Source organism: Chiroxiphia lanceolata, chromosome 18 (assembly GCF_009829145.1).
Source record: "Chiroxiphia lanceolata isolate bChiLan1 chromosome 18, bChiLan1.pri, whole genome shotgun sequence".
Lineage (NCBI taxonomy): Eukaryota > Metazoa > Chordata > Aves > Passeriformes > Pipridae > Chiroxiphia > Chiroxiphia lanceolata.
The window spans coordinates 2,897,264-2,913,656 of NC_045654.1; the positions used below are offsets into that span (position 1 = coordinate 2,897,264).

Below are 16,393 nucleotides of genomic sequence, written 5' to 3' on the forward strand. Positions count from 1 at the left end.
CTGGCTGTTTATTGGTGCTCATCTATAATTGAAGAGTTTCCTAGATCACTGGCCAGCTTTGCTTAAGTCGTAGCTGGCCGTGCTTTTTGAAAGCTGTTACGAAAAGCCCGCAGGGAAAGGCAGGGTCTCAGGAGTGGCTGGTCATCCATTGAGGATACACCCTTTTAATTTTTGGCTTTTGTGGGCACCTGGGACTGGGAGGTTTCCAGCATGTGGTTTACCATCTCCATCTGACCGCACCACAGCGCGCTGCAGTACCAGGATGACCCCGATCGGGAGGTGGTTCGAGGATTCTGCCTTCCCAAGGCCTTGCTCACACGCTGTGCTGCTTGTTCTGCCAAAAAAAAAAAAAAAAGCCAAAACCCACCAAAAAAACAAAACAGTGGAAGGTTTCGATGCTCCTGAAATTCTTGGAGGGGCCGTGAAAAAGGAGCTACTGTTCTGAAGGGAGATGAAAAGCCAAAGCCTTGAAATTTTTCAAGAGCTCAAAATCTAAAGGGGAAAATGATCAAGTGCATTCTTGTGCAGGGGACGGAGTTGGCTTTGCATGCTTGGGATGGCTCCTTCGTCAGGCCTGGCTGGTCTTTGTCCAGTGACATGTCAGCTTAATTTTTCTCTTTTAACTTCAAAATCCACTAATTTTGGCCGAGGCGGTCGAACACTTTTGTTTAAAAGCACCGAAATGTGCTATTTGGAAAATTTTTTTTTACGGTGTCGTTTTCAGATTAAAAAAATTCCCTGGAACCGACTCTTTCAGCGTGAAGAACTTCACACCGGAGCAACTAGGAAATTCTACTGAAAAAATGTTTTGTTGAAATGTTCCCAACCAGCTCTATCCATCACTTCCTTTCACTACTTACCCAATAAAAATAGCTCCCACATACCGCTGCAGTCAGGAGTGCCATGTTACAGAAGAAGAAGTAACTAAGCCAACAAAATGACTCACATTCCAAAGATAATATATAAGGTAGGGCCTGGCCAACTGGTTAGATTCAAATTAGAACCAGCCTCAGCCTTCCTGCCCGAAACAAACTGATCACAAAATATGATCTGTTGTTATTTTTTGATGTTTGCCCGTTTTATTTTCGCACACTTCTACTCATGATCCCACTTCTGCCTCACTGGAAGTGGACACGCTTTTAATGCTGCCTTTTCTCCTCATTTTTAGCCTAACTAAAAGCAGGAAGCAATAGGACTGTGGCAAGGGGATTTGTTCTTGGAAAGAGATTTTTTTTTTGAGCTCTGTTTCAGCTTGGAGTTTGGTTAAAGCAGATCTAGACCCTCGCACAACTGACATTTTACACTGCCGGGTTTCTCTTTTTGGAGGGATCTGTGTTGAAGCAGCAGAGTCGTGGACCTCACAGGAACCAACCAATATAACTCTGTGCTGTGCACGAGCATAAAGAACCAGACCACTGTGCTCCCACACGCCCTGAGAGCCGAAAATATCCTTCTTAATTTTAAACTTATAAATCAGAGGCATAAAACTTTTAATTTTATCGTTGTTGTGAGGTACTGAACTAATACCCCGAAGTTTTTGGCTCGTTAATTCTGTCGATCTTCACAAAAGCTCCCGTTCCAGCAGAGCGAGCCCCTCATGTGAAGCACAACTTTTCAGCCAGGTTGGTAGTGCTTTCTGGAGCAGCTCATGGTTTAGGGTGAATGCATTTTAAAGCAACCTATAAATCTTTATGATCTTTGTTTTTCTTTCTCCTGCGTGCATACTTGGCAGGCGTTTCCAGTTTGCATCACCGAAAATTTGATTCACCTATGTACAATGGGCGAGGGTTGCCCACATCTGAGAAGCCAACATCAAGCCCTTTGCACCTTTTAAATCTTCAAAATAGGACTGGAGGCAGGACATTATGGTTTGCCAAACCCTTGCAGTGCCTCCCCCTGAAGCTGAACTGAGTTTCAGCCAGGCAGAATGAAGGGGGTGAGGGTGGAGAATGAATTACTGTGACCTTGCAATGTGCTGTGAAAGAAAAAAAGTAATTTGGGGGCTGCAGAACTGATCATTGCTTTCTTTTCTCTGTGGCTTTGGCACTTTAGATGGCTGCTTGGGCTATTGCATTGCATTTTGGGCAGCCTCTTATCAAAATCTGGAAGCTTAGGAGAAAGTAAATTAATGTTAAAGGTCTACAGAGACCGACTTCTGGGGAAGGGTTTTGAGTCCAGCAGGTTTGGTTCAGATGAGCAGCACACAGTGTGGTTGGAGGAAGAGGCTGCAAGAATAGCTGGGAATGGTGAACAGACGTGGAAAGGGGAGATTTTTCTAGGCGTGGATTTGTCTGCTGGAGGAGTCTGTGTGTACCAGTGGGAGTTTTCAGAGGGAAACTGGACAAAACCCTGGGTGATGGGGTGGGCACGGCCACAGCGTCACACTTATGTGGGAGTTTGTCTCTGGGTTAGTTCTGTGGACTCTCCCAAGAGCATAAAGAGCTGGGTAGCTGAAGGTTTGGGTGTGTGGTGAAGGTCTCAGCAGTACTTCAGGGGCAATCAGTGTGTGTGGGGGCAGTGCTGCCCTAGAAGGTGGCAGAGTCCCTGCCCCACAAGGGAACAGACCAGGCCAACACCATCCAGCTGCCTGCTCTCTATCTGAGTTCTCTCTGGATGTCTGTCCATCTGGGCTCTCCCACTTTCTTTGAAAAGAAAGGAAAGTGCTATTTTACACAACCAGGGATGGAGCTCAGGCTTTCCCTGAGCACAGGCAGCTCCCAGCCGGGGGCCTCTGCCACGACTGCAGCCCTGTCACACAGGGAAGGCACCTGCCCAAGGTATGTGTGCACCTGAGGAGCCCCAGGCTCTGCCACAATCCTTCTGAGGGGAGGAATGGGAAGAACAAACAGGCCTGGAACCCACAGAATCATGGAATCACAGAATGGTTTGGGTTGGAAGGGACTTTAAAGCCCATCTCGTCCCACCTCCTACCCTGGGCAGGGACACCTTCCACTAGCCCAGGTTGCTCCAAGCCCTGTCCAGCCTGGCCTTGGACACTCCCAGGGATCCTGGGGCAGCCACAGCTTCTCTGGGCAACCTGTGTCTGAGCCTCCCCACCCTCACACTAAAGAATTTTACCTAATATCAAACCTAAACTTCCTCTCTCTCTGTTTGAAGCCGTTCCCTCTTGTTCTGAGGCTTGCTGTACTTGAGAGAGCTGGAGTTTGGAATTGCCCAAAGTCCCGAGGTGCTGCTGTGTGTGTGAGAGGGACGAGAGGGAGGGAGGATGCTGCAGATGAGGAAGGGACAGCCTTTAACTGGGACTGGACAGTTTGCCTCGGATCTGAACGAGCAAATCCAGCCAGGGCGAGGGCACGAGGCTTTTCACAGGAGAGCTGTCAAAAAGCCTTTTGTGCCAGATACCTTTGACTCCTTCCAGGCTTTGAACCAAGCCTGGAACTGCCAGTGTTTATGGTGCTCGGTGGTGTTTAGTGCCTGGCTGTTATTGAATATCTTTGCTGTGTGTTAACATGGTGGTTTCTGGGGACACTCGGAGGAGTTGAGGAAAACGAGCTGGAAGTTGGAAGTTAAAGAGGACAATGGGAGTGCTGCAAGGTTTGTTATAGTTGAGTCCTTCTTCCCAGCTCTATAGTTGCACCAGTGCCTATCCAAGGCCTGTGGAAGTCCCACATGGAGCAGGAGATGCTCCACCTATCCCTGAAGTGTCCAGTAGCATTTTCCTTTGCTCAAGTGCTGGGGAACTTCTTAACACTGTTGTCCAACATCCCTGGCAAATGTAGTGATTATTGGAATGATCTGCACCAGGAAATAAATATATAAAAGCCATAAGAACAGAAAATGCACCCTCCCAAGATAGCTTTTATGTAGCTAGAAAAGTGAGGTGGTTTCCTGTTCTAAATATTTAACATGATGTTTATGATACGTCCTCTGGGGGAAGAGATGCTTGAAAGCTAATGTTTATGAAGTAAGTCTGGAGGGATGGAAAGGGGAGGGAGGGCACACTAACTAGGAAAAAAAAAAAAGAGGAGGAAAAAAAAAAAAGAACCTCAGGAGATGTCCTGATTTATGGCTTTACTTGCTGGAGAAAAATCTCTGTTTTGTTAAAAAGGTTGCAACTGAAGGAAAGCAACTTCAACTCTGCTCCTTTTGAAACCAGAAACCTGTTCCCTCAGTCCAGACAGGATCTGAGCCCGGGCCAGCAGGAATCTTTCACTGGCTGCTGCCTTTGTGCTTTGGAGCCCTGCAGAAGGTGAACGTGTGTCTGCATCACGTGAGGCCTGGAGTGATGGGCTGATGCCTAAGAAGCTGAGCTACATTTCAGAAAGGAGGGGTGAGTTTGGTTTCCTACTCTGCCAAAGGCTTCTAGTGTGATATTTGGGTGTTTAATCTTCCTTTGTCTCTGTTCCCTGTCTGGGAATAGCAACAATTTCCTGATTCACCAGGAGATTGAAAATAAATCACTTTATTGTTATATAGTTAAAAAGTAAAGGCCTGGATAGTCATTATTTTAGGAGGGATGACTGAACTCCTTGTGAAGCACACTCAGAATGGATGGTATTTTTCAACCCAGGTTATTAAAAGTAAACCAATGCTTGGCTTGTTTTACCTTAGGAATTCTGTGTGTGAACTGCAGCAATTCAGGACCAACTGCAGAGGTCCAGGGAAAAGCAGTGGAGCTGAGGAAGGGTCTGGAGCACCAGGAGCAGCTGAGGGAGCTGGGGGGGGCTCAACCTGGAGCAAAGGAAGCTCAGGGGGGACCTTCTGGCTCTGCAACTCCCTGACAGGAGGAGGGAGCCGGGAGGGGTTGGGCTCTGCTACCAGGGAACAAGGGACAGGATGAGAGGGAACGGCCTCCAGCTGTGCCAGGGGATGTTTGGGTTGGATATTGAAGAAAATTTCTTCACTGAAAGGGTTGTCCAGCCCTGGCACAGCTGCCCAGGACTCCCCATCCCTTGAGGGGGCCTGTGGATGTGGCACTTGGGGACATGGGTTAGTGGTGGCCTGGGCAGTGCTGGGGCGTGGTTGGACTCTATGGCCTCAGAGGGTCTTTTCCAACCTCAATGATCCTGTGATTCCTGATGGCTTTGCCAGCCCCACCACGGGATGTCAGTCCCTCATGGAAAGCTGTAGGTCAGAGAGGTGGGAACAGCAAGTGCTGCCTCTGCTCTGAGTTTCTGTAGGGGGATGTCCTGACACCTCCTTTCCCTAGTTGTGTCTGAGGCAGGGGTGCAGTTGGAGAGGCAGGTTTGAAGGAGGGCAGTGCAGCTCCTACCCCTGGGACTGGCACATCTGCTGGGTCCTCAACGAGCCCTCGGTGGTCCCTTGGAGCACCAAAGGCCTCAGATCCCGGGACCAGGGAGGCTGGAAGGTGAACACGAGAAATTTCCAGCATGATCTTGTCTAAGATGGAACTCCCTGTAGCTTTAGCACTGGCCTTTGAAGGTTTCAAAGAAGTCAGAGGCCAGGTAGAAAAATCCCATGTCTTAATCAATATTTTAGGCTTTTTCTCTGCGTTGGGCTCAGCCTGGCTGGGAGTCAGGCCGTTTGTTTCAATTATTAAATCCAGATTTATGACCTGTTGTTTTTCTTGGAAATAGAGCCAGGCTTGGGACCAGTTTTCTCCTTGCAAATAACCGTGGTTGCAGGCATTTCATGCAGGTAGAAACGTGTCAGTTGTGTTTATAAACACCCAGTTTCCTACTGGTTTTCTCTCTGTCCTTGTGGCTCCGACCTCTCTCTTCAAAGTGAGACAGTCCCACATCCCTTTTTCTGGGATTACTGTGTTTTGCACAGGATTTAATTGCATTTGATGGCTTTTTCTTTGACTTTCTCTCAGCAAGCTCTTAGAGAACTTTCCAGCAGAGAAAATCCCTGCACTGTGACAATGCATTGCTGGGCAATCCTGGTTTGATGACAGGCAGGTCCAATCATTCCAACATGGGAATATTTCCACTGGTGTTGATAACAGTGCAGTACTTCTCACTCAATTCCCTGGTCTGCTGTAACAACTCTGTTCCAGTAACAAGCGTGGATATTTTCCTTTTATTTAGATATTTGTGTCTGACTGTTATTAAATAAAGTAGTTTCGATAGCAGGGGTGGTCAAAAAGGCCTCTGGGCTTGGGTAGAGTTCAGATGTTTTGGGTAAAATTTATCAAACCATGAAAGATGATAATGTGTGACTGTAGTTACATGTTAAAAAAGCAGGGAGACAAGTCTGCTGCTCCTTCCAACTAATCAGTGGAGCTGCAGGAGGATCTCTGTAGAAGGTTCTTTCTTTAAACCTTGTTGATAACACAGAAAATGCTGTTGTGCATACGTGGCATTTAATTTTTTTTTCTTTTAATGCTCCCCTTTGCCCTTAAAGTTGTGAATCTCTTAAATTCCAACATGAGAAGTTACTAAACACAAGAAAAACAGCAAACCCTTCCCCTCCCCACACCCCTGCCATACACATCCCTCCAAAACTTCATGTATTACCTGAGCATCTGGAGCACTGAGTTGAGGGGAACATGGTTTTTAAAGTGTTTTTTTCAAGCAAAAAATCCCTAACTCTAATCTATAACCCCCTTCAGACCTGCCTCTAGGGAGAAACCCACCAATTACTATTTACTTTACCAACCTAGAGTGATTTGTGGACGTATGTAAGAATTATTTACGGTTTCATGCAGGAAAAACTTTCAGCTCCCTATTTGCCCTTGTAAGTAATGAGTTGCCTCAGGGGATCAAAGGTCAGATTTTGGTTTTAATGCCCACCTCCTTTTAAAAAATAAATAAAGCAATCTATGTGAAAAGAAGAAGAAGGAAAAAAAACCCTCTAACAGTCTGAAAAGGCTCTGACTCCTGCTCTGCTTTGATGTTTTAGGTCTGGAAGGGATCATAAATTTGCTGGTGTGAGATAGAGTGATAATAAATGTAGCTTTTAACTGCTGGGTTTTTAGCTCACACAGCATCCATTATCACTGGCAACTGCAAAGGGAATGTACTTTTTTTTCCTTGTTGCTCTTTAGAAAGATAAATATTCACCCCCTACCCACTGATGTCCCAAAAGCTCAGATGAAGCCTTTCCTTGTGATCGTTCCCCAACACCTTTCATTCTTGGCCCAAATGACTCAGGGGTGTTGATAAGAGCCCAAGAGGGTTAACTTGCCACTTAGTTCAGCATTCCCTGTGTCAGCTCTTCATTGCATGGATACTTTTCCAGCAGTTTGAGGTGTGGTGAGCAGGGAAAAGCCAAGGAACAACTTGAAACAGAGAATTTGTTTGTGGTTCAGAGCCTGGGAAGCCTTGAGGTTCCCAAGAGAGCTGGAAGCAGAACGACTGTTTGGTTTTAGAAGGACTTTTGCATCTCTGTTGTCCCTCCTTCTGTGAAACTCCAGCCCTGGAGCCCTTCCTTCCTCCTTCTTCCCAATAAATCAGGCCAGGACAGTGCCCAGGCACAGTGCCACTGTGTGCCCTGTCACCACAGCTTCCTGCCAGCCCCAGGGTGTGCCAAGCTGAGACAAGGGGCACTTTTGGAAAAGGCTTTAGAAGTCTGGTGGACACTTAGTGCCTCCTGGAGCGGTGCTTCCAACACCACGGCCTCTGTCGAGTCATGAGATTCTGAAATGATACTGTTAATAAATTATTGCAGCCACTCAGATGTCTATTAATGTCCTTTTGCTGAATGCCAGCAGCCTCATATTCCAACAATTTCCACAAGCACTTATTGATCAGGTATAGATTGGGAATGAATTTTGCCAAATCAGTTTATTTTCCCTATCTATCTCTTTCCAGCTGCTTTGCTGTGTGGAGTAAACACTTCAGCTATTGTTTTTATTTTCCCCTAGATCAGCAGTTAAGTTATTTTTACTCAACTCTCATCCATTATGGATCACTTCTCTTGGAAGTATCATTTATTATTTTTTTTTTAAGTTCAGCCATAGATTTCTTTCTTTGGTCTGCTGCAAAACTTAATGATTTTCCATATATTCTTTCAGGCTTCCAATCTAAGTGAGAATGTCATCCACTCTAAACTTTTGGAAAACTCTGGGAGTAGAACAAGTACTGAACAGCACTTTTAAATAAATAATATTCAGAGGGTGTATTAAAAAACATTGACTTGATCTTTACTTACAACTCACATGCTGTTGATACTGTTATTTTTTGATACCTCTTGCTCTTAGTTCTTTTAAGTGGTTTTTTATGTCTTTATTGAAACTGCCTCTGTCAGAGGATACCTTTTCTCACTTGGCCTTTCTATTCCAATCGTGGAAATCAGCCTTTTTTCATAGATTCAAAAAAAAATGTGAGGTCAAAGGGATGTGTCGTGTACTCTGAATAATTCAGGCCCATTTAGTTATGAGTGGCCAACACAACTTCCAGAAAAGTGCTAACAGGTAATTCCTGTGGCTTCTGAGCATTTAACTGCTCATTTGAATATCTCTGGCTGTAGCTTCTGACTAAAATAATCCACGTGGTTTTACTTTAAGCTGCAGTTCTCTCTCTACCCTTTCGTGGTATCAGCTTTACTTTGTCTTTGGGGCAGAAAAAACTTTTACCAAGTTCATCATCTTGTTTTTTTCTGTTGAGCCTGTGTCTTTATCTGAGGATTATTGTGGAGTGTTGTCTGAGTTCCTCACACAGACTTTGGCTGCTTGCTTTGACCGTGCCTTTGCTCCTCTCTGGATCTGTGCAGGTGGCCCTACCTGTCACCCTGAGGTGTGCTTAGCTTTTACAAGGTGAGCCATTTCATCCCCAAAAGTTATCCAGGACAGATGGGTTGTGTTACCTCGGGGAGATGTCTGTGCCATTGGCTCAGCAAAGAGCCTGGAGGATTGTCTAGGCTAGACCTCACTTCCTGACTACTCACATTAACCAAGATGGATCCTGCTCAGATGCACCTGGTTAAAAATTTCTATAGCCCCAGAAATATTTTTTTATGGAAAATTTTATCTTAACCATCTGATTTTATTGAAAGAATCTTACTTCTTGAAATTGGCTGTTTTTATCAGGTCGTTCTCAGTTCTTTTTTTTGATCACCCCTTCTCAGATTGTCCCAGCTATCTGGGATGCCACGTAAGAAAGGCTATTTAGTTTCAAACAGCAAATGGATTGCTCATCCCATGAGTAATCTCATAGTAAAAAGGAGACCTGGATTTCAGTGACCACCTGGAACTGAGTCTGGGAAAATATCTCAGCTTAATGTAAACTTGAGCTGGACTCTGGTGGCTGTAAGGCTGGGCTCTAGATAAGGTCCTTTCTGGGATTGAAAACATCTGCTTCCCTGGGCTGGATCTTGTCCATGCTGCTTGGAATGGGACAGCTACTCATGGGAGATGTCAGCCAAGCTCTGGATGCAGCTCCAGTTGTAAAATCTCTCAGGAGGCTCCTGCTGTTGTCCCTCAGCACACCCTGGAACTGGAATGCGTTGGGAAGGTTCATCTTTACAGCTGCTCTTCCAACTGCAGCCCTGGGAGCACGCTCAGGTGGGAGGAACTGGTGGTGGCTGTGTTGAAACGACGTTTCAGTGCTTGGGATGAGGCAGCAAAATTCAGAGAATATGAGGAACTGGAGCTGGGCATCCTCAGCTCACCTGCAGTAGCCTGTGGAGAGGTGGTTGTACCCGTGTTTGTGCATCCCAGCTGGAAGCTGGATCGCTCTGCTCAACAGCAGAGTGCACCTCTAACTCAAGGAGTCATTGTTGCTGTGTAGCCATGATGGCCTGAGGGTTTGAGAGAGGCAAACTTTTGTTTTCAGGGCAGAAGACACTTTCTTTCATTTATTGAAACTAGGGGAATATTTAGAAAAACAATCAAAGTTTTGGTCTCATGTCTCTTGAGTCTCTCCCTATTTCAGGCAGACTAGCCAAAGCTGGATACCTGCATGTATAAATGTGTTCTCCAAAAACGGTTTGGAAAAGGGTTCCAAGGGTAAAAACCAAAGAATTCCTGGTTGACCTCAGGAATGTCACCTCAACACGCCTTTTCCTTTTGTTATCAGTGACTAATACCTGTTCCCCCCATGAACAAAATAATCACTGGGGGCTGTCGGATCGTTTTAAACGGGGGAACAGGGATAAGGAAATCTGAACATCAAAGCAGTGGTGAGGGAGGGCTTATCTGTGGAGCAAAGGTGGAGTGACCGTCCACCAAAGCACCCGAGAGGTTTAACCTCCAGCTCTGACAGAGTGCACCGTGCTGAGATGCTGTTGGATCTCAGCAATCAAATAGAGACAGATGGAAAAAAAACCAACTTAAACATTCAGCTAATCAGGATTACACCCAGCTAATGGAGAGAGGCTGTTTTCCCCCCCCTTCCCTATCATCCTGGTCGATTCCAATTGATCCGAGTTGTGCTGAGCGAGAGCAGTCCTTCAAAGTTTATTCTGGTGTCAATTTTTATAGTTTCCCCCGCTGATCAATAGAATGCATAATCATTAAGGCAAAGTTTGTGAAAGCTAATCCTTCAATAGGAGTTTTATGAATGGCTCAGAGTCATGGCTCTAACCATTTGGATGTAAGTGGAACCTTTAATCAGGTGAGTGACAGGAGACAGTCAATAGGATTTGCTGAGATTGGATTCTGATTTTCTATACAGCTCTGCAGAGTGAGCAGGAGAGAGGGGAGTGGGGATGGCCAGAGGAACACACACAGGCTAAAATGGAAGGTTCTCCTCTTTTATTATTTATAAAATGTATTTCCAGTATTTTTAAAAAACGCTTTGCACTCGCATATCGTTTTTCACCTGGAGAGCTCAGATGGGGACATTTGCTGATTAAACACTACATCATCTTCTTGTGAAGGTGAAGAATTAGTGCTGCTTTACACAGTGAGGGCTTCCTGCACCAAGATTCCAAGTGCAACATCTTTGTAGCTTCTCAGCAAGGTGAGAGAAAGCAGAGACAGATGGAATGACTTCCAAAGAGTAGGACAGTGACAGAGGAAAAATGAACTGGAAAAGGAAGTGGAATTGCTTTGACTTTGCCCACTAGACATGTGGCTTGAATGTGGATTTGTTTTTTTCTTTTTTGACGCATCCTAATCTCCTGAAGTTGCACGGGTGGGATCATTTGACTTGTGTGAACTAAAAAGAAGAGTAAGGAACCATCTAAAATAGGAAACTGGAAAATCAGAGGGTGGGTGAGATGAGCTGTTGCACTGAACTCCTCACTGCTTAACTGACCAAAAAGCACTTGGTGACAGCATTAATAACTTCCTTCTCTCCTTTTCTGCCATTTCTGCAGTGAAATGAGTAGAGCAAACATGCCAACAAAACACCTTTTCTAGCAGCAAAAGGTACTTTTGCTTGGGCAAACAACTTCTTTCTGCTGAAGGATCTGCCTTAGAGTGCCAGAATGGGAAGAAAACAGCCAGGGGAGAATCTATTTCCATTTGGTGTGTTGGAAAGTGAAGGGCCAGGTATCAGTGGTAGCACAAAGGGAGCAGGATGCTCTGAGCATCCCTTACCTGTCAGGTTGGGCAGAACACTGAGGCAGGAAATCAAATCTGCCAAAGAGCAAAGCTGGGGTTTCCATCTGCACTTTCCAAGAAGAACAGGATAACAAATGTGAGCTGTATAATAGTCCTTTGCAGATGGCAGGTTGAGGGTTTGGTAACAACTTCTGAAAGTAATTTTAAAGTTTCAGGAAGCCACCTGCTCTAAACTGATGCAGCTCCATTGGCTTCTCATGCTTTGCATCAGCTCTGCGTTGTCCTTGGGCTCATAATCTGGCTGTTCCTGTTCAGGGTTGAACAAATGTTTCTAAAGCAGGTTCCCATTTGGGTGGTTGAGCAGAGTTCCCTTGGGCTCCATCAGCCGAGCACCTGGCACCACATCTGGGAGGGACCAGGTCATGGCCCTCTGTGCATGAAGCTTGTGTGTGTCCTGCTCCTCCTCTTCTGCCATTTTTCCTTTGGGAATTTGGTAGCAGCAGGATTTTTTTTTTTTTTTATTTTACCTGAATGTGTTTTCTTTATTTATTGCTGTTTCATAGTCCCCAGAGCATTCTGTCATCATGAGTGCACAGCAGCAGTAGACAGGTGACAAGAAAGAGAGAAACTCTGCTTATGGCAGCATCTTCAGGAGTTCAGGGAAGTCAGACCTGTGCAGGAAATACCCCACCACTTGCTAAGAGATGATCTTGGAATAGATTGAGCCACAATAAACTCAAGGACTGGGGGGTTATTGGCTCCATGTGCTGGCACTGACCTGGAAAACCAGACTGAAATGCTCTCAGGTTTCCATGTACAGGCAGGGCTGTGATGGGGCTGTGCCATGTGTACTGGAAGACCCTATGGCAGGGTCTTGAGGGAAGTGTGGGATGGATGAAAGCCCTCTTGCCTCACAGAGAAGTTATCACCCAGTGACTCTTGGTACTTTCACACCTAGACCTAGATCTGAACTTTGTTTCTTGACCCCATTGCTGAGAGATCGTTTTGGGGGATTTTCTGTGAAATGCTTGCAAGCCTCTGCCCTGAATTTTGAGTGACAAACAGAGATATGGGGGCAGTTCCAATCGTGGAAATTATTAGTTGCTGGGATGTATTTCAAAGCATTTGGTCTGACAAGAGCTAACCTTTGATCTGGTAAATGAGAACTTTACCCTATGGAGGCGAGGGAAGGGAAGGAGAGGGGAGGATTGATAGATAGGGGAAGGGGAGGATGACTTGGGAAAGGTCAGTGGGACCTGAGAGCTGGGTTTGTTCCTTCCAGCTCAGGTGGAAGGAGAGACTGGGGGAAAGGGTTATACATCCTCTGTGGGGTTCAAGTCACCTTGTAGACTGTGAGATGCTTCAACTTCCATTCCTGTCCTGTTCCCTGACTGCACTGGTCTGCTTTGCTGGGGCAACTGGGGAGTGGAGACCAACACTTGGGAATGGGGTGTGCAAAGTGTTGTCCCACTCAGTGCTGTGTCTGCAGAGGTTTCACTTCCAGGGTGGATGGGGGTTGTGATCAGGCATTTTGGGGGGCTCACTGGACCTTCTTCTCTTATTGACCCTGAATGTTGCTGTGCTGTGAGAGTCAGAGGGCAAAGGCAGCCGAGTTCACACTGGCCTTGGCAGGACACAACATCAAAGGTGCTTTCCCAGAGTTATTTCTCCGAGACATCAGGGGAGTTTTATGAGTCTTAGCTCACCCCAAAGCTGGAATGCTGTGTTTATGTCACATCAGTTTTTCCTTCTCTTTTGTCATTGCTTTCCTCCTGGCTGACCAAGTAGTTTTCCTGTTACACCAAATGCTTCATTCTCTGCTGGGCCCTTCCAGAGGCTGCTGGTGCCACTCACCAGCACTGCTGAGATGCCTCTTCGTGAGTGATGACCCTGTTCCCAGTCCTTCCCCACACCCCCTCCCCCTGCCTTTCACTCTGGTAAATATTTTAGTACTCGTTGAAATCAATTGAGCCTCATCAATTGGAAATAGAGTGTAAATCACTGGGACTTTTGCGTTCACCCCAGAAATCAATTTTCACACATTAGGGCTATTAGCTTATTGAGAAGTGTGTGATAAATGGCTGTGGGCCATGGTGGAGCCACACTTGCCAGCTCTACATTTTGCATCTGAGATAGGCTGGGAAGCAGGGGGATGCCAAGGGGAGGCAGATCTCGGGTGGGTGGAGCAGTGTGGGGTAGGAGACACGAGGACCACGCAGCCAGACAGTCCGTGCCTGGAGATCAATAGCAGCACCAGCACTAACTCATCCTCACAGGGGCTGCAGGTGGCTCCCAGCCAAAGCTGTGGTCAGGCATCTGATTCTTTTTCTCTCACAAAGATGAACATAATTTGAGGAGGAAAGGTGAAATGTAGATTGCAGACATTTAATAAAACTAATGCAGCAGTTTAAAAAAGAAGCTTCTATGTGAGTAAATATCTTTCTTTCACACAGCAGCTGCAGGTAGGGGGTAGAATTGCCTCTCCTTCTGCCACCTCAGCGTTCGGGGTGAGGAGGATGCACAGCTTACCACCAGCTATGATCCAGGGATTTCCACTCTCACTTTTTAATTCCTTCCTATCCCCCTAACTTCCAGTAGTGGCAGCTAATTAGCTTCTTCTGAATAAGTCTGGGAGAGGTGAGGGATGAAGTGTCCAGTGCCTAGCAAGTCCTTCTGTGGCCATCTGGAAGACCTTGGTCTGTATTTCCAGGATAGGATACAACTCATTCTTCTCAGTTACTAGTGCCAGTGAAAAACATGGGTGACTCCAAGGACTTGGAGGCTCTCCAGTGCTGTACTCTGTGTTTATGTGCTGTGTAGTTTGGCATTTTACACATATGAGCCACCCCTGGAGCTGTGGCAGTCATGCATAAGTAGGGCAATCTCTTTGGCTAGAGATCTTATCTCCTCCCTGTCCTCACAGAAACCTCTCCTAAAAAAGCATATGTTTCCCAGTGTTGGATATGGGTCTGTGCAACAGGAAAAAAGGGGACACCAGGTCACCAGGTAGATGGTGCAATGTCAGTAGCAGTTGATTTTCCTGCTGTGCAGCGAACACTGGGCTCATACACCCCTGTCATTCTAGGAATTAACAGCAGAGTTACTTTAAGAGACATAGAAAATCTGTGTCATCAAAGGTTGTTTCTTAGGATGAGCAATGTGGGCTTAGAGGCAAAGCTCCTTCCTGTGAGCTTTGGGAGGAGACTGAGGTGCTCCTTGCTCGGCCCGTTTTGATGAGGAAGCCCAGGCCAGAGGTGCAGTAGAGGTTTCCTTGCTCAGACACTACAGATGTGCTATGGGCTGGTTGGTTTTGTGAAAGTGCTGTTGGATGGACTAGATCAGGAGCATCCCAAGAACAAGAGTCAGCAGAGAGAACAAAGATGTCCAGTAGGAAGTTCTTGGCTAAGGCTTGCAGGCTGCTTTGACCTGCCCATGGGATCCACTGTTTCGATGCTGACGCCTCATTGACCCATGTGCCTCTTTCCTTCTCACTTGGTTGCTTTGAAAGACCAAACTGAGAGTCCTGATTCACTTTTGGATATCCTTCCAGGGCAGCTGGAAGCAGGAAGCAGTGACCTGCTCCCCCAGGAGTGCCCGCGTGGTTTGGCAGCTCCCACGCCGGGAGACAGCTGCTTTTAAAGGGTTCACACCTGAAAGCTCCTGTGCTTCATTCAGCCACATTTCTGGAACATTTTCCAGCCTCTCCATCCAAAATATTGTCTTTCTTCTTTCTCACAAGTTTCATATCAAGCAGCACACCCCGTGCTGCTCAGACCTGTTGGTGAAGTCATTCCCAGGATCTGGGTTTGAGGCCGGCCGGCTGCGATCGAGACTCCCGGGCAGGGGCTGCAAATGCTTCTCTGACAGTCCTGGGCTCTCACCCTCAGCTAATTACTTTGATCCTTTACACTTTGTAAAAATTCTTACAACACAAAATAAGTCCCCCCTGGCTTTAACCTTGTGACCTGACCGGCCCTTGTAAAAGGGAGGGAGAAAACACGCAGTGGTGCACACCCAGACACTCGTACACTCCCGCATGTGCCTGGATCCACATCCCCACAAACTGCCTAAAGCCTGGGGCTTTATTAGTTTCCTCCCAGGACTCCCACAAAAAGGCAAATAAAACTCCTTTTACAAGTTAGCAGAGCAGCATGAAGGATCAACTTCACCAACAACAAGTTCTTTCTTCAGTTCATTTGTTTTAAACCTACTTTTCGTCCAGGTTTTGATCCTCTGAGCGCCTCTCCCTCCTCTCCCCTTCTCTCTTGCCTGCCCTGCTGCCAGCAGCTTAATGGCTGAAAGAAGCAGTGTATTTTTTCAGGATCTGCTTGTTCACAGGGAGCAGCCTGTGTGTGAACACATGGTTTTAAATTCCCTTTCCACGAAGAGGGAATGTTTCTCTTTTCTTCTTCACAGGACCCAACTAAGAAAAGAAGTGCAGGGGCGAGAGAGGGAAACCCATCCTATTTATGAAGGGCAGTTAAATAGACCAGGGATCTACAGTCTGCAAGGTAGCTGAGGAGAGATGCAATACAGGTCTATAAAATCATAAGTGGTCTGGAAAAATAAATGGGTTGTTACTCTTTTACCTCACTTAGTACAAAAAGCAGAGCCAGTTCTTCACGCAGCGTGTATGTCCCTTTGCCTGAGCTGGGGGAAGCATCACAGGGAATGGTACCTTGGGGAACAGCATAAAGAAATTTAAGTTGCTCTATGGTTTAGATTAAGGATGGGGAAACAAATTTGTATCTTGCTCCCTTACTGGCTGACCTGTGTTTATAAAACTTACAGACACTTAATAATCTCGAGAGTTTTTTTTCCTGATATATTTAGTGAAGAATGCTCAACATTTTCTGAAGTTGCCATAAACCAGAACGTAGTGCAAGCTGCATACACATCAGGATTCAGGAGCCTTGCCTCTTCAGGAAAACAGAGAAAAAAAAAAAACCTTCATCTGCCAATAAAACCCACATTTGGATGCCTTTATCATTTCCTCAGTTAAGCCAAAACCAAACTGTTTGA

At 46.1% G+C, this 16,393-nt stretch overlaps 1 long non-coding RNA gene across 1 annotated transcript in view; it reads left to right on the plus strand.

Moving 5' to 3' along the window:
• LOC116795636 overlaps positions 1 to 16,393 on the plus strand; it is a 233,305-nt gene that overhangs the window by 206,683 nt on the left and 10,229 nt on the right. Inside the window, exon 5 of the long non-coding RNA XR_004360115.1 lies at positions 4,134 to 4,291. This is a non-coding gene — a long non-coding RNA (uncharacterized LOC116795636). The remainder of the gene's footprint in view (positions 1 to 4,133; positions 4,292 to 16,393) is intronic.